The following is a 25,962-nucleotide window of genomic DNA, read 5'->3' as shown; positions in this document are numbered from 1 at the left end:
CAACAAAAATAACAATACAATCAGACTTTACTGCTTGTGTCAGACAGGGTGCTCCTTTTTAACCCTTGTTTTTTAATACAATTTACTTGATCACCTTTCTTTGTATGCAAAAATCTTTTGTTATCCAGTAATTTTTGATGATTTTTTTTGGTTGTGTATTAAGATTAATATGCAAACATGTTTTTTAAAAGCAAAATTTGATAGTACTCCAACGATTATTACATTTTATCTACTTAACAAATAAAAGAAACTTTCAAGAAGGTAAATTTTTAACTGAAAATTTTGCTAAAAAAGCTGTAATTACACTTCCTATTATACAAATTCATGCTAAACACACATGTTTTTATAAAATATAACATCACATGAGACTATCAATGCAATATGAAATTTATCAAGTACTTTTGTACAAGAAATATATTTAATTTAAAACGGGAGGGTTACACATTTTTTACAGAAATCATGTTAGGTGGCGCTGCGCATACAGCATTTGCCAATTTTCGTTTTAGTGTCTAAAATGACATGTATTTGGTAAAAGTCTATCATAATATCATGCATAAAATAAGATTCGGCCGTGGGCCGCCATGCACCACCTCCTTTTAATATGAATTATAGCATTTAAAGATGAAAAAAGTAAAAGAAATGTAAATATAAGCATTGAACTGTTTTTGTATGGTATTTATGCTCTATTTGAACGCACATTATGAGATGTGTTTGCTTGGAAGGCTATGACATTCAAATAGATCATAAATACCATACAATGCTTAAATAAGGACCTACATACGTATACTGTCTGGTTGGTTGCATTAATAAATACAGAAATTAACTGATCTGTTCTTTTTAACATGCAACTTAATCTTTTGCTATTCGGGCGATTGATATCAGGGATGTAAATGATGTCGTTATAGTCTTAATTAATGCATTGCTGTACTTTAATCAAGTCACTGAAGTCAAATGGTGTTCATGTTCATAGTTGTTTGTTGCCAAATGCGTTTTTTTAATCGAGTCTGTTATTTCATGATTCTGCCCTACAGGTAGGGCGTTAGAATTGTACCTGCTGCCCCCATTTCATGATCGTAAGAGGCGACTAAATTTGGGATCTTATCTTTTCTCTTCTTCTGAACAACTTTCTTCTTCCTAATGTCTCCCTTGACCATGCCTCACTTTTGGCCTTTAGTTGAGCATTCGCCGCTGTGATGAAGGCTTTGGGTTCTGTCCCCTAGCCGAGACATACCAGTCTTTAAAATTGGTAGTTGCTGTTCCTGCTTAGCGCTCAGCATATTAGGAGTGGGACCACTGGTTCGCCCGTTGTCAGTACATTGATGTATAATGTGATCTGGTGGGATGTGCTGCTTGGTGTCCTCGGCAGTATGCTTCAGTGAGGTAGCACTATAAATCGGCAAAAGTTCCGGCCTATCACAAGGAGACTTAACACGAACGTACCGTTCCTCCCAAAATACACACATACGCACTCGCCACATGCATGTATGCCGTCCTAAAATGACCTTAGCTGTTAATAGAACGTTGTACCATTACAACCACACTGATGGAAACTGTTTTCACTGCCTTCAGCATCTCTCAAAACTTTGTACTAATTTATGGCAAAACCGTGCATCATATAACATTTGACTAAGTACAGGCCTCCATTGCCTTGGCAACCGACCTATTTGATCACAAAACGGTTTTCAACATTGCGTTGATCATATCATAACACACATACAACCAATTTCCATATAAAGCGAACACCATATAAATACATGTAGCGACATATCTTTTTCTTAAATTTTGTAACATTTCGTAATTTGGTATCATTTGATGCTATTACATCGACCATTACAACTATTATATCATTTTCAAAAAAAAATTAAAAAAATTCTTCATACATGGGCGGAGGAAATCCAGTCGTTTAGGCTGAATTCATGGTTATCCAAAGGTATCCATATTAACACAGAGTGATGGATAACGATAATATATTCACGTTAGAATGAAATTAATTGAATCGGAAATAGTCATATCGCCATCAGATTCGTCTCAGGAAATATTTTACTAAACTCGTCAGACTAATAGTGGAGGATAAATATCACTTGTGTCAAATAACTATGTAACTGTCAGGTAAAAATAGCTGCCGCTCTGTCTAGACATGATCTATGTCATTTCACCTACATTCGTGCCATCCCCCCAAAAAGTTTCAGACAACGGAAATTGTGTATGATTGACACAAACTGCTTTGTAAATAGACGTAAATAGAAATTAATATTAAAAGTATATTTTTCAATGCGATTCCGGCGATATAATCTTCGTAAAAAAAGATCAAGATCATATAATACAGGTTGAATAAAACGATGTTTAAAAAAAAAAAGAAAGAAAAAAGACAACATTAGACACCATTGAAATCATGCAAGTATGAACACTGGCTTTTAAAGCCTCTCCTTGTTTTCGTAACATAAACATATGACAACAATTTTTACGTGAACATATAAATGGAGTCAGAATTATGGCATGCACGCATACGGAAACTGGTTTGTTATGAAGAATGGCGGTCTATCATACTGATTACTGCCACGAAGGCACAGATAAATAGTCGGTAAAACCACATCATCTACGACTTACAAAGTCTACGTAAAACAAATATCATGAATTGACAGTGAAATCTATGGGCATTCAATAAAAAAAATCTATGCTTTTCGTGGATGTAAAATTGTGACGAGGCGCGCGCAGGGTTTGTTCATGGTCTATTTTAGATGTTCATTACTGAGTTTAGTTATGAATTGTTGATGTGTAACTGATACGATTTGACGGCATTTAAATGAAGATAGACTCATAGGAGTTTATGAAGTTTAATTTGATAGATTGTATCTATAAACAAAAGCAGAGAGCGGCTAAGAGATGACAGTTCAGCCTTAAAAGCTTCCTGTTGAGGTGTAAAAAATCATATATACGAGAAGTTGCAGTATTCAGAAATCGTTGATGTCTTTATGATTACAATAGGTTCTGGTCATCGTATTTAAGGACATTTCCCTTTGTGCTTCCCCGAACACGCAATCCGGATCCGACGCCTATAATAAGCTGGTGAAATTGTCATTAAATAGAATAAAAATGTCAGCATAGTAGAAAATCGTAAGAAGAAAGATAGGTACAAAGACTGAGAACCGTTTGGCCAATTGACATGTACAAAGTAGTGTGACGCCAAATTGGCCCTGACCTCTTTATATGAAAGCGTGCAGACTGTCACAATATATATAGGGGTAACATACCCAATAAAATAATAAAGAAACAGCAACTCTACATCAGGTTCCTCAGTTTCCATTTGTCTCCCATCAGGTCTATGGCTCCATGTTGTAATATAAGTTCGATAAAGTTGATGTGATTTTGAAAAAAAAAAAATGGTACTCATTAGCCCTTGTAGTTAAAGTTGACCTACATGTAATTATTACTTTGACCTTGACCTGACCTAGTTCTGTCATCAAATATCAGATAGGATGACCAGATTGTCACAATGACTATAGAAGTGCTGCAGCACTAAATCATCAAATGGTTCTCATGTAGAACCTCGATTGTAAAGGAAAACCAGGATAGTGAAATGAAGTTCAATATGTAATTAAGTAGGGAACCCATCCCAAAACAAAGTTATAAATGACATAAATATTCCTGCCTCGCACAATCTTTCACCCTTCTAAGTTGGAATGAGATGTGATGGGCATTTATTTTAGAAACTTTATCATATTATCCCCTAAGATATTGGAGTCTAAAACAGTAAATAAGTGTATATACATGAACCAGTTACTATTACTACTGTGTTCAGCTTAACTGAATATTACAAATATATATATGAGATGCGAACTGAGAACTATGTTAATAGTTTATCATTCCTGGATTTACACACATAAATTAGCAATTACATTATCAAGTGAAACAGCTGTATAATTATCCATCAACTTCCCTAATATCACTTCCTCACAAAAACACCTTCAGTACTAACTCATACTCACTCTAAATCTATAAAAGTATTACTTAGGCTTACACTGTTTAACATAATGAATATTACATACATTTACCTTACTCTATATATAATACTGGACCTAGTAACAATCAACCTCTCAAACTAATACTGTCAAGCACTTTTAGATCCGTAACTATTGACCGGTTATAAAACTAAGCTACGTGAACAGTTAAATAATAGCCACCCATCTAACCAGACTGTTGATGCATATACTGGGTCAACATTTCTAAGTAAATTTTATCTTTAACCCTAAATAACTACTAAAAATTTCCCAAAATACCACAAGTTATCATTATCCCTAACGCTAATACCACCCCCAACATTCACAAGACAAAGGACAAGCCGCATCGCGACTAGGCATTCACCAAGTTACCTGGTGAATGGCACATACACAATACACAAACAAACACACCTGTTCTAGTCAACAGCTAAAAGCCAATTGCAAGTGAATCTCGTCGGAAGAGATCATGGAACGCGGTCGATTTTCTCGTGCTACTGTTCTACCGTCGGTTTATCCGTCGGAATCCCGAGATCTCATTAGCACGATATTAATAAATAATTCATAAATTACGTTGCTAATACTTCCAGTAAATATATCTTTAAAATTAGTAAAGCATTCATGTAACTAATTTGAAAATACAGCAGTATTATTGGAAAAAATACTAAAACTAACTTCCACAAGTGTAGACATAATCCTAAACGTCACTTCCGGTCTGAACATCAAGCATGCCGAAGTATAAACATCAATGTATACAAATTACGTAAGAATTGCTGTTAAAACTGATATTTACAAGTATAGAATAAATAGCATTGGGTCACACTGTACTGATCTGTCACACTACCTCTCTCTCAGCATGTTCAGGTCCCCATGAACATTTAGAATATAACTTAATTTAATTCACTTACGTAATAAAGACTAGGATATACTTACAAGCTTTACTGCCTATTTGATATATATTCTGATGTACTTATCAATAATGACTATATTTACGAACATACTTACTTTTAACTTTCCGCTACTTTGTATAAATATTATGAATTGTGTAATATATGGAATGTGAAATCATTGGATATAACAGTGTTCATTATATTTATATTGATGAATGATTTTATACCATATGTTTCCTCTTCCGGCTCTCTTTCAAGAATTTTACCAATTCAATCTAATCAAAATTTAGATGGCCATTCTCACTACGTACACGTTACATGAACATCTAACAACATCCCACAAGGGGTTACGTTGTGATGACCTTTGAAATGTGTGTATTTCATTTCAGGGCGAATTGCTAAGTTGTCGATGTCATCGAAGCAAACCATTTCGTCACAGTGTGCATCTGCAGCAAATTAACCATTTAGGTACAGCATGTACATATTGCTTATTGCTTTGTAGGACGAAATGACTTGAAAAAAATGACAGGTTATGTAGGCTATGCACTCTAGTCATGTTAATTCGGACACATGAAATTCACTTCCAAGATTCTGGAAGTAGTCATTTGATTGGCTAATCAAGTTAGAGCTGTTGGAACAGTAGCCTCCTCCGGAAGGGATGGTTCTTCCTTCTCCTGGACCACGGCATCCTTAGGGTATCATCCAGCAACGACAGATCAAAATCCTGGAGGGACGACATTGACACAACGGTGTCTCTCAAAGAGGACGAGCAACTGAGTGCCTTGGATCTTGACAGCCACTCTTTGGGAATCCTCCTTGCCCATAATAGTATAATGTGTTCCCTCAATCTATTCCTGCGAAACATTAGACTTCTTTAAGTACGCCTCCTCATTAACGACGAGCCCTGATGCTTTGTTTGGTTTTGGTTTAATTGGTTTAACGTCCTATTAACAGCTAAGGTCATTTAAGGACGGGCGCGCGACATGCCTGCGTGAGGTGAGTGCGTATGTGTGTTTTGGGAGGCTGCGGTATATACGTGTTAAGTCTGCTTATGATAAGCCGGAACTTTTGCCGATTTATTGTGCTACCTTACTGAAGCATACTGCCGAAGACACCCAGTAGCACACCCCACCCGGTCACATTATACTGACAACGGGCGAACCAGTCGTCCTACTCCTAATTTGCTGAGCGCTAAGCAGGAGCAGCAACTACCATTTTTAAAGACTCTGGTATGTCTCGGCTAGGGGACAGAACCCAAGGCCTTCCTCACAGGGGCGAACGCTCAACTAAAGGCTAAAAGTGAGGCAGTGTCAAGGGAGACATTAGGAAGAAGAAGTTGTAAAGAAAGAAGAGAAAAGATAACATCCGAAATTTAGTCGCCTCTTACGATCATGCAATGGGGACAGCAGGTACAATTCTTACGCCCTACCTGCAGGGCAGTGTTGCAGACGGCCATTGACAATGGTTCTCTCCAGTCGTCATCCAGAAATGATATGCTTGGGCATAAGTTCTGGACATCATTGCGTTCGGATAGGCTAAAGAGTCAGACACGACATAAACATGACTCATTACTGAACTTTGATGAGCTCTTGCGTGAGATACGCATTGTTGATAAGGAAATTTCTCTGTCGGAGTCTGGCGTAGCAGGTAGGCAGGGTAATACTGACAAGCAGGACAATAAAAGGACGGGTCAAAGTCATGCTGTCAATTGTGAGGTTGACCAACAGTGCACTACCGACCCTAGTAAAGAGTTGGACAAAAAGTTGAAAGCACTAGAGGAAAAAATGTCATCTAGTCTCGAGTCCAAATTTAATCAAATACTTTCCAAACTAAAACTAAAACCACATAAGATAAAGATGATCAGAGATCAAAATCAGGCTACAGAGGTCGAGGTCGTGGCAAAGGTTACAAGAGTAACTAAGGTCATAGAAAGATCAAAAGTCTGACCCAAAAGAGTAGCGATCTCTGCCTGTGGTCAAACAGAGGCCGGCCATATGGCGAGTGGCCACAGTACTGAATTAATGGATAAGCTTTGGGGACCTTCTAACGAGGCCCTCATTACTATTCAAGGTCAAGAGGCCAAAGGTCTTATTGACAGTGGTTCAATGATTTCCACCATATCTGTTTCATTTTATAATAGTCTAACAGAAAAACCTCCGTTACAGGAACTTAAGTCCTTGGGGTTAGAGTCGCTAATGGCTTACTCTTGAATTATCTAGGCTACATTGAATGTACTGTCAGGCTATCATTTTTATCTCCTGCTAGTTTTGATGTGTTGTTCCTTGTTGTGCCAGATACAGAGTATAACCAGCAGTGTCCAGCACTGTTAGATACCAATGTAATACGTGTCGTAAAATCATCAGCCTTGGATGACGTCCTTTTACCATCAGAATGGGAAATCGCTGTGTCCAGTATAACTTGTTCCTACTCTGTGAAAACCTTGAGCAGGAAACAACTCACTTTGGCTCCTTATGAGTCCATGGTTATTACTGGAATAGCAAGGGTACTTGACCCAGATATATAAAATCTTGTTACTGAGAATACCATTAACTCTGATCTGAAATATACAGTTTGCCCTCGTGTCATTAAGGCTCACAACAATGTGTCAAGTGTGAAAATTCCAGTAAAGGTATGTAATGTAACGGGTAAATCTGTTACTATTAGGCCAAAAAGTATTATTTGCACTGCTAGCCCAGTAAAAGAAGTGATTAATTTGGCTTCAGACCTACCAGCTGACACTTAACAAAATGTCATGTCTGTTCCTGAGGAACTTGGCATAGTAATTGACTATGATAACCTTACTTACGAGCAACTGTTGAGGGCACATCAATTTCTGGGTAACTTGAAAAATGCTTTTTCAACCAGTCTTTTTTATTTTGGTTGTACCGATCTTGTGAAACATCGCATTGACCTCATAGACGATAGTCCATTTAAACAACCCTATCGCAAAATACCGCCTGGTATGTATGAGGAGGTCCGTCAGCATATCAAAGAGATGCATGATGCGGGTGTCATACGAGAATCGAGTAGTCCTTATAGTTCTATTGTTGTGTTAGTACGGAAAAAGGAGGGGTCATTACGATTCTGTATAGACTACCGTATGCTGAACTAGTCCAGACTAGTGAAACACGGCCTCAAATTAAAACCCTCAAAATGTGAATTTTTCAAGACATCAGTTACATATCTTTGACATGTTGTCTCAGAAAAAGGTATAGCGACAGACCCTGAAAAGGTGTCAGTTGCAAAAAAAAAATGGCCTCCGCCAAAGAATGTAAAGGAGTTGCGCCAGTTTCTGGGGTTTAGCGGCTACTATAGACGCTTCATCAAAGACTTTTCTAAAGTTGTACAACCCCTCAACAAACTCTTACAGGGTCATGATTAGACAAGGAAATCAAAGGCTAAATCTAAGTCTTAATCTTAATCAAAACCCCAAAAAGCTGCTGAGTGGGTGTGGAATGAGCCTCAGCAGGCAGCTTTTGACACTGTTAAAGAGAAACTGGTGCATCCCCCTATTCTAGCTTATGCGGATTTCTCGAAACCATTCATTGTCCATACAGATGATTGTGCCCTCGGTTTGGGTGCTGTGCTCTATCAAAAACAAGATGGTGTAGAGAAAGTGATTGCATACGCAAGTCGCGGCTTGAGACCCAATGAACGGAATTATCCGGCTCATAAGTTAAGAGTTTTTGGCTCTTAAATGGGCAGTCACAGACAAATTCCACGACCTCTATGGTCTTTCGTTTGTCAGTCTTAGACCTACAGTCAAAATACAGTGGCTTCCAATCATTCTACACTGATGGTTCTAAGAACGATCATAAGGTAGCAGCAGCCATGGTTACGACAAATGCAGCCTTGGGATGCCGACTTCCTAATGACGCTTCGATATTCTCTGCAGAAGCCCATGCTATCTGCCTTACTCTCGAACACATTAAAACTTACAATGTAACGAGAGCAATTATCTATTCTGGCTCTCTATCTGTCTTACAGAGTCTAAGTAACAGAAATCTAGATGACATGTCTATCCGAAAAATACAGATTCTACTGCATAGTCTCACCTTAAATTGTCATATCATATTTTGCTGGGTTCCTGGACATACCGGAATACCTGGCAATGAAAAAGCAGATCGCACCGCAAAAGCTGCATTATCACTTCCACCACCTGATTTTAAACTTCATTTTACCAATTTTAAGCCGTTAGTTACTAAATTTTTATTATCACAGTGGCAAAATGAATGGAACCAATATGTAGACAATAAACTATACTCAATCAAAGGAAATATTGGCGAATGGTCTCCTTGCTACAGAGACAATCGACGAGACGAGGTTCTTCTTGCCATATGGGCCATACATATATAACGCATTCCTACTTATTGAAGCGTGAGGACCAGCCCCAGTGCATCGTGTGCAATGAACCATTTACAGTCAACCACTTTCTTTTGATTTTGGATTGCATTTATCTACAACTTGCAAGAGAGAGTTTTTACAACAGCATGGCAAGTCTGAAGACTCTGTTCGAGTCTGGTAGTATACACAAAATTTTGAACTATCTGAAAGTTATTGGTCTTTATCACAAGGTTTGACTAACCATAGCCACTTTTTGATTTTATACTTATCGTGAGTGTACCAATATATATCTACATTTTTACATGTTTCGTTGTTTTATGTCATTTTGTCTCCTGCCCTTTTTGCTCTTATTTTTAATCACTTGTTTTGGCCCTAATGACCTTTATAGTGTTGATGGGCCGCCGTTAAGCATTTTAACTAACTAACTAACTGCTTTAAAGTTGCTGCTTTCGATGACTAAACATTCTACATGATATGTATTGGAATTCCGTACTGTGCGGTGGACGGATAAACAAAGGTCGTTAAAATATTCAAGATAGTATTCGTTAAGCGAACAATCCATTTTCCCGGAACTCTTACTACAAAGATAAGAGGTACAACAATTGCCTGGTAGTTGTGACTCTTGTAACAACGAACTTATCATCCGTACATTTCGTCAGGATTGGAATCCGTTCATCCTCTACAATGAGTGTATCCGTCTGCATGTCATAAATCGCTTCCCAATGGTGCAAAATATTATGACCCGATAAAAATGTTTGAATGAGTGATTCCCTAGTCTCGTGCTGATTTGTTTAATAACGAAGCCCTTCATAGCCGAATCCTGGTTTGCAACTTACATGATAGCATCCTTGATCTTGCGTGTTTTTACCTAGTCTATCATAAATCGCTGTTGACGGAATAGATAGCTCTGCTCCAGAGTCCATCCTTGCTGTGATCGGAACGTCCAAGACGGTTATCTGTATGGATGATAATCTTGGACGTACCTTTAGTACCTGTACCTCCACATCCGAAACTGTATCCTGTTTTGGACTAAAAGTCCCAGAATCATTATTAGGACATAGATTCCTAATATCCTTATTGGAACATAGGGTCCCAGTATCCTTATTGAGACATATATTCGCAATATCCTAATTGGGACTGAGTATCCTTATTGGGATATAGAGCCCAATCATCCTTATTGATACAAGGTGTTCCATTACCCTTATTTGGACAGGGTGTCCCATTATTTATGTTTGGACATAATGTCCCAGTATCTAGAATAACATGTTTTTTCTAGCTGAGTCTTGAAGACTGTTATATTTGAACGGCCATCCGATACTTGCTCAGGGGTTTGGCCTACACACCTTAACCATTGGTCTTTAAATCTAGTGAGGAATTATCTGTATTTCCATCTTTTTTCTTTTGTTTTTAGGTCATCTGACCCGAAGGGTCAGGATGACCTATAGTCATCATGCTTCGTCCGTCGTCGTCCGCCGTCCGCCGTGCGTCGTGCGTCGTGCGTAAACTTTTCACATTTCAAACTTCTTCTCAAGTTCCACCAGTGGGATTGAGCTGAAACTTGCCTGAAATGATCCTGAGATGGTCCTGACCAAGTGTTGTTATTTTTCGGGTCGGTCCGTAATCCAAGATGGCCGCCATAGCCGCCATTTTGAAAACACATTTTAAACTTCTTATGTTCCACCAGTGCTATTGAGCTGAAACTTGCCTGAAATGATCCTGAGATGGTCCTGACCAAGTGTTGTTATTTTTCGGGTCGGTCATGTTTCCAAGATGGCCGCCATAGCCGCCATCTTGAAAAACACATTTTAAACTTCTTCTCATGTTCCACCAGTGCTATTTAGCTGAAACTTCCCTGAAATGATCCCGAGATGGTCCTGACCAAGTGCTGTTATTTTTCGGGTTGGTCCGAAATCCAAGATGGCCGCCATTTTGAAAACACATTTTAAACTTCTTCTCATGTTCCACTAGTGCTATTCAGCTGAAACTTGCCTGAAATGATCCTGAGATGGTCCTGACCAAGTGTTGTTATTTTTCGGGTTGGTCCGTAATCCAAGATGGCCGCCATAGCTGCCATCTTGAAAAACACATTTTAAACTTCTCAAGTTCCACCAGTGCTATTGAGCTGAAACTTGCCTGAAATGATCCTGATATGATCCCGACCAAGTGTTGTTATTTTTCGGGTCGGTCCGAAATCCAAGATGGCCGCCATAGCCGCCATTTTGAAAACACATTTTAAACTTCTTCTCATGTTCCACCAGTGCAATTGAGCTGAAACTTGCCTGAAATGATCCTGAGATGGTCCTGACCAAGTGTTGTTATTTTTCGGGTCGGTCCAAAATCCAAGATGGCCGCCATATCCGCCATCTTGAAAAAAACAAATTTTATGCTTTTTCTCAATTTCCACCAGTGCTATTCAGCTGAAACTTGCCTAAAATGATCCTGATATGATCCTGACCAAGTGTTGTTATTTTCCGGGTTGGTCCGTAATCCAAGATTTTGGTTTGGTTTATTTTGTTTAACGTCCTATTAACATCTAAGGTCATTTAAAGACGGCCTCCCGTGCATGCGACATGTATGAGTGTGGTGAGTGAAGATGGCCGCCATCTTGAAAAACACATTTTAAACTTCTTCTCCAGTCCCACTGGTGCCATTGAGTTGGAAATTGGTGAGGATTTTAAGGAAGGAGGGCCAACAAAGTGTTGTTATTTGTTGGCCTCGTAAAATAATTGACTTGGCAGCCATGGCGGCCACTTTGTAACATGATTGTGCAATCATGGTTTTCCTGAACAATGCCTATTTTAAACTTCCACCAGTGGGATTCAGCTCTAACTTACCAGAAATGATCCTGAGATGGTCCTTACCAAGTGTTGTTATTTATTGGGCCGGTCAGAAATCCAAGATGGCCACCATGGCCAACAGTGCCACTATATACTTGCTACAGAGAATACATACTACAATAATATAAGGTTTTTAATTTAGAGTCAGATGACCGTTAAGGCCCCTGGGCCTCTTGTTAGTTGTCGCAGTCCTTCTTGAAAGGCATGTTTTTTTTACAGAAGAAGCAGGGGCTGTTAGAAATTGTTGTCTTTTCCTTCCTGTCCTCCTTGGTCTTGGTGAACTTGTCAGTAAAACGACATAGATCCTTTCGATCATTGTTTCCACCTTAGCCTGTGATAGGGACTCCACGGCATTGATGGTAACGTCATCCTTTGCCTTCTTCTTGTCGTCCACCGCATGAGTGATGTACTGATGCTGGGATAGCGATAGAACTTGGATCTAACGGATTGGTTAATGTGGCAATGGGGGAAAAATCATCATCCTGTGGATATTAGGTTGTACAGTCTTTGCATTTTGATAATCTATTTTTATCTGTAAACCTTATAGTTATTTCAAGGCCATGTTATCATAATCTTAACCTAGTGGAAAGTCTTTTTACATTAAAATCAGGTAGATAAGGTCTTTTTCTCTGCTTAAATCATTTTTAATATGTAAATAAAAAAATACAAAATACATATCAATATAGCTTATCCACTTTTGGCATTCAACTTTATTAGTACTGGTGTTGTAACAAATGCAATGTCATGGTGAAACATGAACAACGAAATAGTCAGAATTAAAAAGAATGATTAACATAAATGATTCTTTAAAAGATACCCCCAAAGAATCTTTCTAAACCCTTAATTAGCTCTCACTTAAATACCAGATTGTGGCTCACTTTCTGACATATCACAGCTTCACAATCTACTACACTAGATCGGTATTATTCAACTCCCAAGGCATAAAATAAGCATTACAACTGTTGCATAACATTCAGTTTATACCACACGTGGAAAAGACTCCAAACGTGTTTCGATTGGTTGACACAGTGACCTTTATCTAGATATGTTTTAATTGCGTGGTTTAATATATTTGATTGGCTAACACTTGAAGACCGCTTCACGAGGTCCCGGAAATGATAACGCAAAAGAAGAAGTTCGAAATCAAAATTCCTTTTTAGGTTACAAAAAACACAAAGCTCCAATTATTTCAGTTTAGATTGGCTCACCACAGCTTGACAACACATTCATTCCTGCGTAAAAATGGCCGGGTTACTTGCTTTCTGATAATCATCTACCAATAAAAAGAGTTGATAACGAACTTATCATTATTAAGCAGGATATACATGTATACAGAACGAGGTGCTTTTACAACTCATTCCGAGTAAACTCTTTAATTAACACACTTAAAATGATAGGATTTACCAATATTGAACAAAAATATGATTTCATTTCAGTAATAATTACCATAACTTTAGTATGCATATTCATCACTTACACCCATCTTTGTATCCCCAAAAAACAAGATTCAAAAATCCCGCCCTCCCTACCGTCACGTGACCTGTATCTTAATGATTACGCAACAGAGTGATCTCCCATCCTCTTTCCTTTATGGCGCTTGCTGATAGCTGACGGCTCATAGTTTGTGGATATCCCGACATTGTTATTTAGCTGTTTGTTTTGACTATTTGGTCAAATTTTGGCAACGCTTGTTTGCTTTTTGCCCATCTCCCCTTTTGTGTTGAGTTACATACATTTTGTATATACATATTTTTGTTTTGTGCCGTTTTCGGCCGGTGTTTACATTCCACGTGTGCGGGCGGTGTACCACGTGGTCCGCCATTGTTTTGCAGTCGCTGTCGTTTGTAAATCGCCGGTCTTTGTTCGGCCGTTTGTAGCAGTTTTTCGTTGTTTTTTTTGACATCGTTCCTGTTTTACACTGCATGTAAAGTTCATTCTTGTTTACGTACGTTGTATGTTTTAGTTTGTTTTTTACGTGTTTGTTGTTTTTTGAATACAAACGTCGTGTGCTAGTAGGTAGTATGTCTCGCTCGGGACTACGACGGGGTTCGTCTCATGAGCGTTCCTATCTCTACGGAGAACGGGATTCTAATGAGATATGTTCCCTTGATCGTTCCGGTCATGAGGATTTGCCGTGCGTTACTACTCAGGACGAACCTCATGACGGGGTTTCTCTAGCACCTGGGCGACCCTCTTCTTCCCGTAGGAAGGATTCGTCTTTATCTTCCGGCAAGAGAGGGAAGCATGTTAAGAATGTTGCTCCCGGCTCTGAGTCGGTTGTCAACTCTGTTGTTCCTATCTCGGGAGCTCCCGTGTCGTCGGGTTCTTCTCGTGACTGGAGGGTGGTCCTTCCCATTCAGGAACTCCCTGGAGTAGGGGAGGGACATCCCGACCCTGGTTTAACTCTGCCCAGGGTCGAATTGGCTGACAATTCCCGTAAGCTTTCGAGCTTGCCTTTGGGTAGGGAATTTCAGCCGCCGGTCACTGGTTTGGTCAGTGATCTCGGCAATCCAGGTGGTGTTGTCGATGGGGGCAGTTTTGATGCAGGGCCTGTTCCTCCGAGTTCAGGTCCAGGGGTTACGGATTTTCTTGCGGGATTGTCCACTTCCACTGGGGTAAGGGATGCGCAGCTGTCTTATTCCTGCATCAATTCTGGTCCGGCTTTTCATCCTGGCCAGTTACCCGGCCCTGGTCCTATTAGGTCCAGCCCGGAGTGTGCTGGTTCGGGTTTCCCAGGGGGTGTTCTCCCACGGGAGTGTTTTGCTGGACAGGCGACTGGGTTCCAGACGCCGTTTCCCTCTGGTTCAGGGTATAGGGTTGCCTGCGGGCAACCATCCTTGGGCCACCCAAACCAGCCTGCGGATGGTTTTGGGTATCGTCAGCATCCCGGCAGTTGCGGGCCTAGCCCGCACATGTCCGGGTTTCCACCTGGTGGGAGTGGTGGTCCACCCATGTCTTTCGGACTGGGTGGCCAGCCCCAGTCTCAGGCGGGTCAGTTTGACCAGTTCTGGGGTCACTCCCAACCCGCGGGACCTTTTCCATTTCCTCAGGGATATGGTTTTAACCCTATGGCTTTTCCTGCTTGGAACCCTTGGGGTTTGGTCTCCCCCTCACGGTTTGGTCTCCCCCTCACGGGGACGTTTTGGCAGTTCCGCTGACCCCCTCCAGCGCTCTGCTTCTTCGGGGGCCACTGTGGCCGGTCCTAAGAAGGTTTGCCGCACCTTTAGGACTTCTGCCTCGCGTGCGGACTCGTTTGTCTCCGGGTCCAAGGGCAGGGCTGTGACTTCTAAGTCTAAGCCTGCAGCCACGGTTGTTAGGCGATCTGCACCTAAACGCCGTTTTGTGGAGCCCCTTCAGGATTCTCCTGAATTGGTTCCTATGGCTGGCCCGTTCCATGCAGTCGAGACTTCATGTCCCGCTAGTGTGGAGGCTATGGACTGTGAGGACGCGGGTATGGCAGATGAGGAGGATGTCGTTCATCTCTCTCCTGGGTGCTCGGACATAGACGCTGGTCTGTCCGGGTCGTCTGATGACGATCCTCTAGGTGGGGATTCCCAGGATGAGGGTGACCCTGAGGCTGCTGAGGCTGAGGCCCAGCACGTCTTGTCCGGTATGCGGGCCCTTAGGGCCAACGTTTCCCGGATTCTCGGGGAGAAGGTTTGCCCACCTCCTTCTGCGTCATCTATCCCGGAGTCCACCACCCTTTTGGGTTCCTTGGTGGCTCCTAGAGCATCCGCCCAGGCGGACCGCTCTCTGCCAGAAGGCACTATTGTGTCTTCAGCTCTGGCCACTGCCCAGTCACGGGTTCTGGAGAAGAATTCGTCTTCAACCCGTACGCCTGGGTTTGCTGGGTTGCAGCTCAGTGTTGGTGACCTGTCTGAGGTTCATCCCTCTGACTATGCCACACATGATGGCCTGCTTGTTTCTCAACCAGCTAGACTGGAATCGAGAGAGCTGGCGGCTTGGCCCGGTAAGTCAGTGGATCAGGTGGTGTTTGGATCTAAAGAGCACCACAAGATGGAGAGACTGCTGCGTCTTTCCATCCAGATTCTGTCATATATAGACTTTCTGACAGTTTGTCTGTATAGGGTTTCCGATGTGCCTGAGGGTCGGATTTCCGAGACAGAACAGGCCGACATCCAGGACAGGATGACCTCTGCCCTGAACGGGGCATTGAGAGCTCTGGCAGCCTTGCAGGTGTCTTTGCTGGTCAATGTCTTGTTGGCTAGGCGTTTTTCAGTTTTGAAAAACCGCCCGGTCGATGAACCTTACCGCTCCCGGTTGTTGACTGCCCCCTTCTCTGGGTCCACTCTTTTTGGAGGGTCCCTTCCTTCTGTTCAGAAGGATTTGAAGGAGGACTCAGTCGCCTCAGCACTTTTGGTGAAGAGGATTCAGGCTGAGAAGGCCCGCACCGCGCAGGGGTCAGCGCCTCCTAAGAAGAAGGCAAAACCTTCGGCTACGCAAACTTTTGCTCAGCCAAAGGCGAAGCCTTCCTTCAAGGGCAACAAAGGGAAAGGTAAGAAAGGGAAGAACCCTCCTGGGGGTAAGAAGAAGAGTTCCTGACTCTCTTCTACCCTCCTTGGTCCTTTCAGACGAGGAGTTTGTACGGGAGGAGTGCAGTCCTCCCGTTTCAGATTCCGGTCCGTCTCTCGCAGGATTAGGATCAGGCTTGGCAGACGACTCTCTTGCTTGGCAAGGGCTCGATCTGCCACGGCCAGATCTTCCTGTGGGGGGACGTCTATCCGCCTTCCTCCCAGAGTGGAGGGAGATCACGGAGGACGCCTGGGCCTTGTCTGTGGTCAAGGAGGGGCTAGGCATTCAGCTTTTGCGGGATCCGCCGTTAGCGTCAAGGCCAATCTTTTTTCCTCCTCCCGGGGATCCAGGAAAGGCTTTGGCTCTCCAGGAGGAAGTAAGGACCATGCTTGTCAAGGGCGCGGTCGAGGAGGTACCTTTGGCGGAGTGCACCCCCGGCTTCTATTCCAGAATGTTTCTGGTACGGAAAAAGTCCGGGGCGTGGCGCCCGATCATAGATCTAAGTGCCTTCAACAGGCACGTAGATTCTCCTCACTTCAAGATGGAGACTCCTCGGGGCATAATCGCCTCCGTGAGAGATGGAATGTGGGCCACTTCAATAGATTTGAAGGATGCCTACTTCCACATCCCCATCAAGAAGTCGGCACGGATGTTCCTCCGGTTCACTTGCAACGGGAAGGTCTTTCAGTTCCGGGCCATGCCATTCGGGCTCACGACTGCACCTTTGGTGTTTACCAAGCTGCTGCAGGTGGTCGTGGGATTCCTGCATTCTCGGGGAATAGATGTTCACATCTATTTCGACGATTCCCTCATGCTTCACCTAGTGAGGAGATCCTTGTTGCAGGACACCCGATTGGTCCTGAAACTCTTCCTAAAGGTCGGTTTCATTCCATCCAGGGAGAAGTCGGAGGTGACCCCATCTCAGGATTTCGTTTTCCTGGGAAACCGTTTCAACACGGTTCAGGGCATTGCCCTTCCACCAATGGAGAAGTTCGAGAAAGCCAGGGATCTCGCCCTGACTTCCATCGGCTGGTCTCGGGTCCAGGTGCGTTGGTTTCTCAGTTTCCTGGGATTTCTCAACTCCCTGGCAGATGTGGTCCCCTTGGGGAGACTTCACATCAGACCTCTCCAGATGTTCCTTCTTGGCAATTGGGTCCCTTCGTCAAGGGACTGGGAAGCTTGGATTCCTCTGGACCAGTCGGTCAAGGAGTTTGCCCGTTGGTGGACCCTTCAGGACAACGTTCTCCGTGGGGTTCCTTTGTCCAAGCCCGTTCCCACTATGACCCTGTTCACGGATGCTTCCATGACGGGTTGGGGGGCGTACCTCGACGAGCATTGCCGGTCGGGGGAGTGGTCTGGGGAACAGCTCTCCGAGCACATCAACGTGCTCGAGATGAGGTCTGTTCTATTGGCATTGCAGTCTCTTCGGGGGATCTTGCAATCCAAGGTGATTTGTGTGGCTACGGACAACTCAACAGTTGTCGCGTATCTGGAGAGGCAGGGGGGTACCAGGTCCCACATCCTGTGTGCCCTCGCTATCCGTGTTCTTCTTCTGTGCCAGGAGATGCAATTAACTATCCTTGTCAAGCATCTTCCGGGCAGATTGAATGTGTTGGCGGATACTCTGTCCAGGCGCCGCCAACCGGTGTTGACGGAATGGCAACTGAATCCTTCGATTTTCGAGGGAGTCTGTCAGGTGTGGGACAGACCTCACATAGATCTGTTCGCCACATCCCTGAACAATCAGTTGCCAACGTTTGTCTCTCCGGTTCCAGATCCGAGGGCTTGGGCCGTGGACGCTCTATCTCTGGACTGGGAGGGGATGCATGCTTATGCATTCCCCCCCTTCAATTTGGTGGGCAGGGTGTTGCAGAAGTTTCGGAAGCATCATTGCTCCCTGCTCCTGATAGCACCCCTGTGGCCGAGGCAGCCTTGGTTTCCGGAGCTTTTGTCGTTTCTGGTGGAAGATCCTCTGATTCTCCCACTCAGAACGAATCTCCTTCGCCAGCCTCGGTCCAGGACGATGCACTCTCGTCCAGAGATACTCCACCTTCACGCGTGGAGGCTATCTCAGGAGGCCTCGCTCAGGCGGGCTTTTCTAGAGACGTGTCAGCTCGCATCGCTCGATCGATTAGGTCTTCCTCTTCTGCCGTCTACCAATCAAGATGGAAGATTTTCTGTGATTGGTGTGTCGGCAGGAAGGTTGATCCGGTCAAGGCATCTGTACAACTGATTGCTGATTTTCTGCTTTGGTTGTTCAGAGATCGCAATCTTGCCCCGGGCACAATTGCTGGTTATCGTACGGCGATAGCCAGTGTGCTTTCCTTTCAGGGTAGATCAGAGGTGAGCTCATCCTCTTCTCTATCTGCCCTGATTAGGGGGTTTGGGTTGGACAGACCTAGAATACGGCAGTTGGCTCCTCAATGGAATCTGGCTCTGGTGCTCGATTCTCTGACGCGTGCTCCTTATGAGCCTTTGGAGTCGGCCACCTTGAAGTTTTTTACTTTCAAGGTGGTGTTCCTCATCGCCTTGGCTTCTGGTCGTAGGAGAAGTGAGATCCATGCTTTGTCCTCTCACCCCTCTTGCCTCCGTTGGGCTAGGAACTTTTCTGCCGTGACCCTTCTCACTGATCCTGCCTTTTTGGCTAAGAATCAGGTTCCTGGCTTCTTGCCTGAGCCTATCAAGATCCCTTCCTTGCAGGGCTCAATGGGTTCTGTGGAGCGGGATAAACTGCTCTGTCCCTGTCGGGCACTTAGGTTTTACCTTGAGAAAACCAAGGGGGGGCGGGGTACTCGATCCCGGCTTTTCTTGTCCATCAAGCAGGGTCAGCAGGAGATCTCCTCCCAGTCCATTTCCAGATGGATCTGTCAGGTTATCAAGTTTGCTTATGACCATTCTGATGATCAGGTTCAGGCTCGTTACAAGGTGAGAGCTTATGAGGTTAGGGCCCTTGCTACATCATGGGCTCTTCTCAATGGCTCCTCCTTTCAGGATGTCATGTCCGCTGCCTTCTGGCGTGGGCAGAATACCTTTAGAGATTTTTATCTCCGGTCATTGGCTTCGCATTCAGATGGGTTGTACTCTCTTGGTCCGGTGGTGGTGGCACAGTCTGTGGCTGTGCCTCCACAGTAATCTGTAGGGTTTTTTAATTTATCATGCGATCAGGCATCACAATGGTACACCTGCTCTGCATACGCGGAGGTAGTTGCCATTTTTTAATCATTGTCGGCTAAAATTGGGGGGTTCTTGAACCTATTTATCTCCCTACCTACCTGGAGTTGCGTCTGGGTTGCTGTGCCGTCGTTATGGGCTGCCTGGCTTCGAGTCTCCACTACGGTAAGACGAATTCGCATACTAAAGTTATGGTAATTATTACTGAAATGAAATTGAGGTTTTTAAAGTAAAACCAATTTTCATGAGGTAATACTTACCATAACTTTATGGAGTCCCACCCTTTTATTCCTCCCCTTAACTCATTATCCTGGCTGCCCATGTGGCTCCATAAAGGTTTTTGAGGATGGGAGATCACTCTGTTGCGTAATCATTAAGATACAGGTCACGTGACGGTAGGGAGGGCGGGATTTTTGAATCTTGTTTTTTGGGGATACAAAGATGGGTGTAAGTGATGAATATGCATACTAAAGTTATGGTAAGTATTACCTCATGAAAATTGGTTTTACTTTAAAAACCTCAAATTTCAACGTGTGATTAAAACATTTCTATTAAAACAAGTATTAATATTATTTGTAAACAGGAAACACTTTTTTTTTTATTTTTATTAGGCCACTCCCAGCCTGTTTACCCACTCTGTTAATACATTGCAATGTATATTATAATCGTTTGTTTTTTTTGTTAAAATGATTTTATGATTTTTTAAAGTACTTTCCAACATACATTAGGATATTCATTAGGTAATACGTATATGTTTTCATACTGTGCCCCTCAAACAGATGTGATTAACGTCTGGCTGTGTAAGGCTGTGGATCATATTATGTATTGAAGAGGACTGAGGCGTTTTTTGTTCTTTTTTTTTTTTTTTTTTTTAAATGATGATTGCAAGTATGGATGATAATAAAAAAACCTGATTTGAAAACGCAATGACAGTATGTTCTGATTAAGGAGGTTGATGATAATGAGGTAATCAGGAATCTTACCAGAATAGGTAAGGAAATTCCATTCATTTTGATACCGTAGTAAAAAATACTGTGCTGATAATCAGGTGGTCAACTGATAGTGTATATAACAACGGAGCAAATCAATTCTTATTAATGTCAAATGAACATGAATGATGACCACAGTCCTAAAGTTCCATTGCTTTAAGTTTCAGCACAGATTTACCGGTTTACCTAGGTAGGCCTGTCAGGTCACGATCGTATTGTTATTTTTAAATATATATATATTTTTTAAAGAAAAACAAGTACTTTTACAAATAGCATATTGATTTCATGCTTGAAATCGATTATATATATATACATATATATTCCAAAAGAAACCTGCCAGCTACGTATTTTATCAAAACCGGACAGCTGAAAACTTCACGTATACCTAACGGCTGATGCTGGACCCACATCCGATACATCCATTGCTGAATCAAAGTTGGCGGTGGAGAATTATGCAAAACGTCTATTTGCAGCAATAAAAATATCAGCAAGCTTTCATGTAAAGGCGAATGTGGTTGATTATGTCATCATGTTTATGTAGACATGTCAAAAAATGTACATGTATTTGATTTTTTAGACAGTAATTACTTATTATCAACATTGTCCAAATTCATTTATTCTACAATAAATTCCGTTGAATATACCTGTGTAAAAAAATACCGAACTCAAGAATATAGCGCAAAAAAATAAACTATGGAAAACAAAAAAAACCCACGATGACTTCATTAATAACGATGATGAGTTAGTAAAACATAGTCCTGAAAAGATTGACAATTGTATCAATCCATATGAATTGAACTTGTTTATAATTGTAGTAATACTGTTACTGTTAACTTGCTGCTTAAAAGTAATTGACACAAAACCCTATATGTTTATAAGTGTGAGAAGTCAGAAGCTCCCAAGAATCCATGGTTTGATTTTATTTGTCGACATGTTAGAAACAATACTGTCTATGGAAAGGACAGTATCAACAGCATACAACACATACACAAAATATTTTTACAATTATAATTAAGACAAAAAAAATACAATCGATAAAAGTATTAAAACGTTCAGATGTGATATCGGAGAAAAAAATGATAGAGATTGAAATCGGTCGGAGAAAAAAAAAAGAAAATCGAAAGGAAACATACCTCTCGGCGTATTTTTTAAAATTCTTTTTCAAAGACTTTTGAAACATGTAATGATAAGAATCGGGGAAATTATTCGCCGTCTTCTATTTAAGGGGACAATAAAGAGACTTAAAACAATCGTTATAACACTTTGGATCGTATATATGTCTCGTATATATGTCTTTCCTTACCGCTCTGTCTTACTTTGTTTTCCACTATAGATATTTGCATGACACCCATCTTCATATGACCCTGGTTGTTGTAAGGACGTTAACTCTTAATACTAAGCACAACAAATACGTGTTATGATGATATACATATATATATATAGCCTTGTATTATTTAAAAGATGTGTAATTTTATGGGTTACGGCTGACTGACCATGGCAGGTAAGTTCCCACACCTCATACGGCGTTACACATCGGAATGCGAGGGAGCTGTTCTGATTGGTCGTTAGAGTGAGCGGGTGAATGTGTGCGCATACTTAACATCTTGAATACCCCAGCACGTTTTCATTATCATTCCAGCCATGACTCTTCGGGAGAAAAGCTGTGTGATTGTGTGATCATCTGTCCCTGGTAAGTTAGTATATGTGCCAATGTCATAACGTTATTTTAACGAAATCCTACATTTATATGAATGATTATGTCCATGTTAAGTAAAGTCCCAGTTCAGGTAATTCATGTCTGCATAATTTTTGTTAAACCGATGAAGTATAATAAATTATTTTTCTAATACATTATTACGAAATGTTCCTTAAAGCTGTAAATGAATACGTACATACATGACCAATGGCCAGTTTTTGTTAGATTAGCCGTGTATAGATGATGCCATATACATGTGTCTCTGTCTAATTATACATGTCATATCCATTGACCGTGACATCTTGTACTCTCTCTATATATATGAGGGTTGTGCACACAGAAACTTTCACACACGGAAACACTCAAAGGGGTTTATTCCCAGACCGGAGTTGCCATGCCATTTCATGATACGTTATAACTTAATTGCACAGAAAGTACAATATATAGCGTCTATATAATACTTAACATGTATACAATGTATATAATGCTCTACATGTCTATACCGTAAATATAATGTTCTACATATATATAATGTATAGATTAAACTCTACAAGTATATAATGTATAGATTAAACTCTACAAGTATATAATGTATAGATTAAACTCTACAAGTATATAATGTATAGATTAAACTCTACAAGTATATAATGTATAGAACTCTACAAGTATATAATGTATAGATTAAACTCTACAAGTATATAATGTATAGATACACCTCTACAAGTATATAATGTATATATAATACTATATAATGTATAGATAAAACTCTACAAGTATATAATGTATATATAATACTTTACATATATATTATCAATTCATAATACTATACATGGATTAAATACCCAGACTAAGAAATCCCTTTATCATTCCTTCTACGAACAACAAATCTCCAATAACAACTTAAAAAGAACTGTATAGTACTATACCGGCACTTTGCACACGACCCGGGCTGCAATACAAATGGACCTGGTGTAACCGTGAGTAGTGTTAAAGTGGGCAGTTTTCCAGCAAAGTGCCTTACCTGTACTAGTATTCCCATTTAAAACAAACAAACAGGTGAGGTTCATCTATGGAATCTGATAAAATGTCAATTACGATTGTTCCAATTTTTATTAACCTAAAGCCTAAATTATACATGCTAATTAGCAAGCTTTTAAATTATTAATTAATTGACGGACAGTTGATTGTATACTTTACTGAAAAACTGCGAAAAGCGCCGGAATTGTAGGGAACAAAACACGGACATGTAGTTAATTATTATATTTAAAATGGATGAAAAAAGTGAAAGGCAACGTGACAAAGAGAAGCCGGTTTTTTACATTAGCAGGAAATAAACGACTTAATCTATGGAAAATTACGTAAACCATGATGCGTGACACATAATGTAAAACTAAGGTTTAGATATTTGCCTCAGTTACAAAGTTTCGTATTATTTTAGGCAGCTAATTATTAAATTAATGTATAAGATAATGACCGATTCCAGTAATACTTCTTAATATATTTGTTTTATTCTAATCATTATAAAGAGGACAAATAAACATGAAATGAAATGCAATTCTAACAAATTTTGATTAGTGATTGCAAAATTTGCCTATTGTAGAGACAATAATCGAAATATGAAAATACACCATAGATAGACATCCGAAATAGAGTTTGGTAAATAATGTTGGAGCGTGAAAGAGTCGCTTGAAATTTGTACTTTTATGAGCATTCCATAAACTCTATCAAGCTGCATAAACAAGTACAAAAACAATTTCTCATTATCTAGGCTATGACTCAACCAAACATTACTATATTCAGAAGAAAATAATCAGTTGTTATTACCTGGCAACGCCTCCAGTTAGTTTCTGTGATAACATTCACTCATATCTTCATGTACTAACTGAAGTATACAATCCTCAGACTAAATTCAAGCCAGTATTTAGTTATTCGACACTTCCGTGTAATATGCATAGGTAAATGACCATATATGATGGAGTGCGTGTGATTGGCACTTATTTGGGGGAAATTTGTTTTCTAGTTTGTTAAATGAAATTCTAAAGAAATACTCAGAAAGGTTGATATTTGTGTACTTTACTCTTTGATAAACTTTACTCAGATGATAAAAGGTAAATTATTTTGTGTGTTTGTTGACTTCGATAAAGAATGGCTCTATGGAATGTGGAATAACATGTAATGAGTGGAATTAATTGGAAAATGTTGATGCATGTAATGTTAACACGTAAAAAGGCTTTAATTCAAATATATTTCTTAATGATGAATGTTCTGTTTATTTTCTATGTAAAAATGTTTTACACAAGGAGAAATACCTATCTCCCTTCTAACTTAGTCTGTACTTGGAAGTTAGTGTTTGACAAACTGAAGGGAATGATGTACATGTTTGTTAAAACTTTTACATTTTATTATATGCTGATGATACACTACTTTTCCAGACTGTCCAGGTGACTTGCAAATAAAATTTAACGTATTGAGTATAGTATAAACAATGGAATTTAAATATAAATATAGAACAAACAAATACAAAGTATTAAGTAAAGGACGTACATTGTATATTATTTATATAATATAACTCTATTCTTATTTAAATAGGTGATTAAGTTAGTGGACAGTTTTACCTGTTTGGACACGGCATCCAGTCGCACCGGTTCCTTTAATGGAACAAAATATGCAATATCAAAAAGGCTAAGGTCGACTACATCACTAATTAGTTCATTGTATATACGATCTGTTTGGCAATATTATAAAGCCCATACTGCTGTATGATTGTGAAGTTGAATATGTACATTTGAAATTTGGAAATTATTACTAGAGATAAGTTTCACTACTGAGTCTATGGTATATGAAAAACAAGAGGCCCATGGGGCCTGTATCGCTCAACTGGTTTGATTAGACCAAATGTCAAAATAATGTTCATATTCAATTCATTTTATTTGTAAATCTCAAACAAAGCTATATATGGTTAAAGTGTGGGGATCCCAACTGCTTTAAAGATTTATGAAATTCAGACTCTCTAAGGTCTGAAAGACCTCAAGACTTGTTTTTAGAACATGCATTCATCACTTTATGACTAGTAGAGATTTAGATGAATTACATTTATTTCCCCTGTTGGGCCCCGTCCCTTTGGCCCCTCGGGGGTCAGAGTCACCATTTATGTAAAATCTGTTCCCCTTTCCCAAAGGATGTTTCTTACCAAATTGGGTTCAAATCCATTCATACCTTTATGACTAGTAGCGAGTTAAAGGAATTACCTATATTTCCCCTATTGTGCCCCGCCCCTTTGGCCCCTCGGGGGTCAGAGTCACCATTTATGCAAAATCTGTTTCCCTTCCCCCAAGGATGTTTCTTACCAAATTTAGTAAAAATCCAATCATAACTTTATGACTAGTAGCGGTTTTAAGGAATTACCTCTATTTCCCCTATTGGGCCCCGCTCTCTGGCCCCTCGGGGGGTCAGAGTCACCATTTATGCAAAATCTGTTCCCCTTCCCCCAAGGATGTTTCTGATCAA

The 25,962-nt window shown here is 40.8% G+C and overlaps 1 protein-coding gene across 1 annotated transcript in view; it reads left to right on the top strand.

Moving 5' to 3' along the window:
* Positions 1-22,281: 22,281 nt before the first annotated feature.
* Positions 22,282-25,962, top strand: part of LOC117339279 — a 31,526-nt gene continuing 27,845 nt past the window's right edge. The window contains exon 1 of the mRNA XM_033900787.1: positions 22,282-22,449. The gene's annotated coding sequence lies outside the window, so the exon portion shown is untranslated. The remainder of the gene's footprint in view (positions 22,450-25,962) is intronic.

Source organism: Pecten maximus, chromosome 12, assembly GCF_902652985.1.
Source record: "Pecten maximus chromosome 12, xPecMax1.1, whole genome shotgun sequence".
NCBI lineage: Eukaryota > Metazoa > Mollusca > Bivalvia > Pectinida > Pectinidae > Pecten > Pecten maximus.
This window is presented reverse-complemented; position numbering and strand designations above follow the sequence as displayed.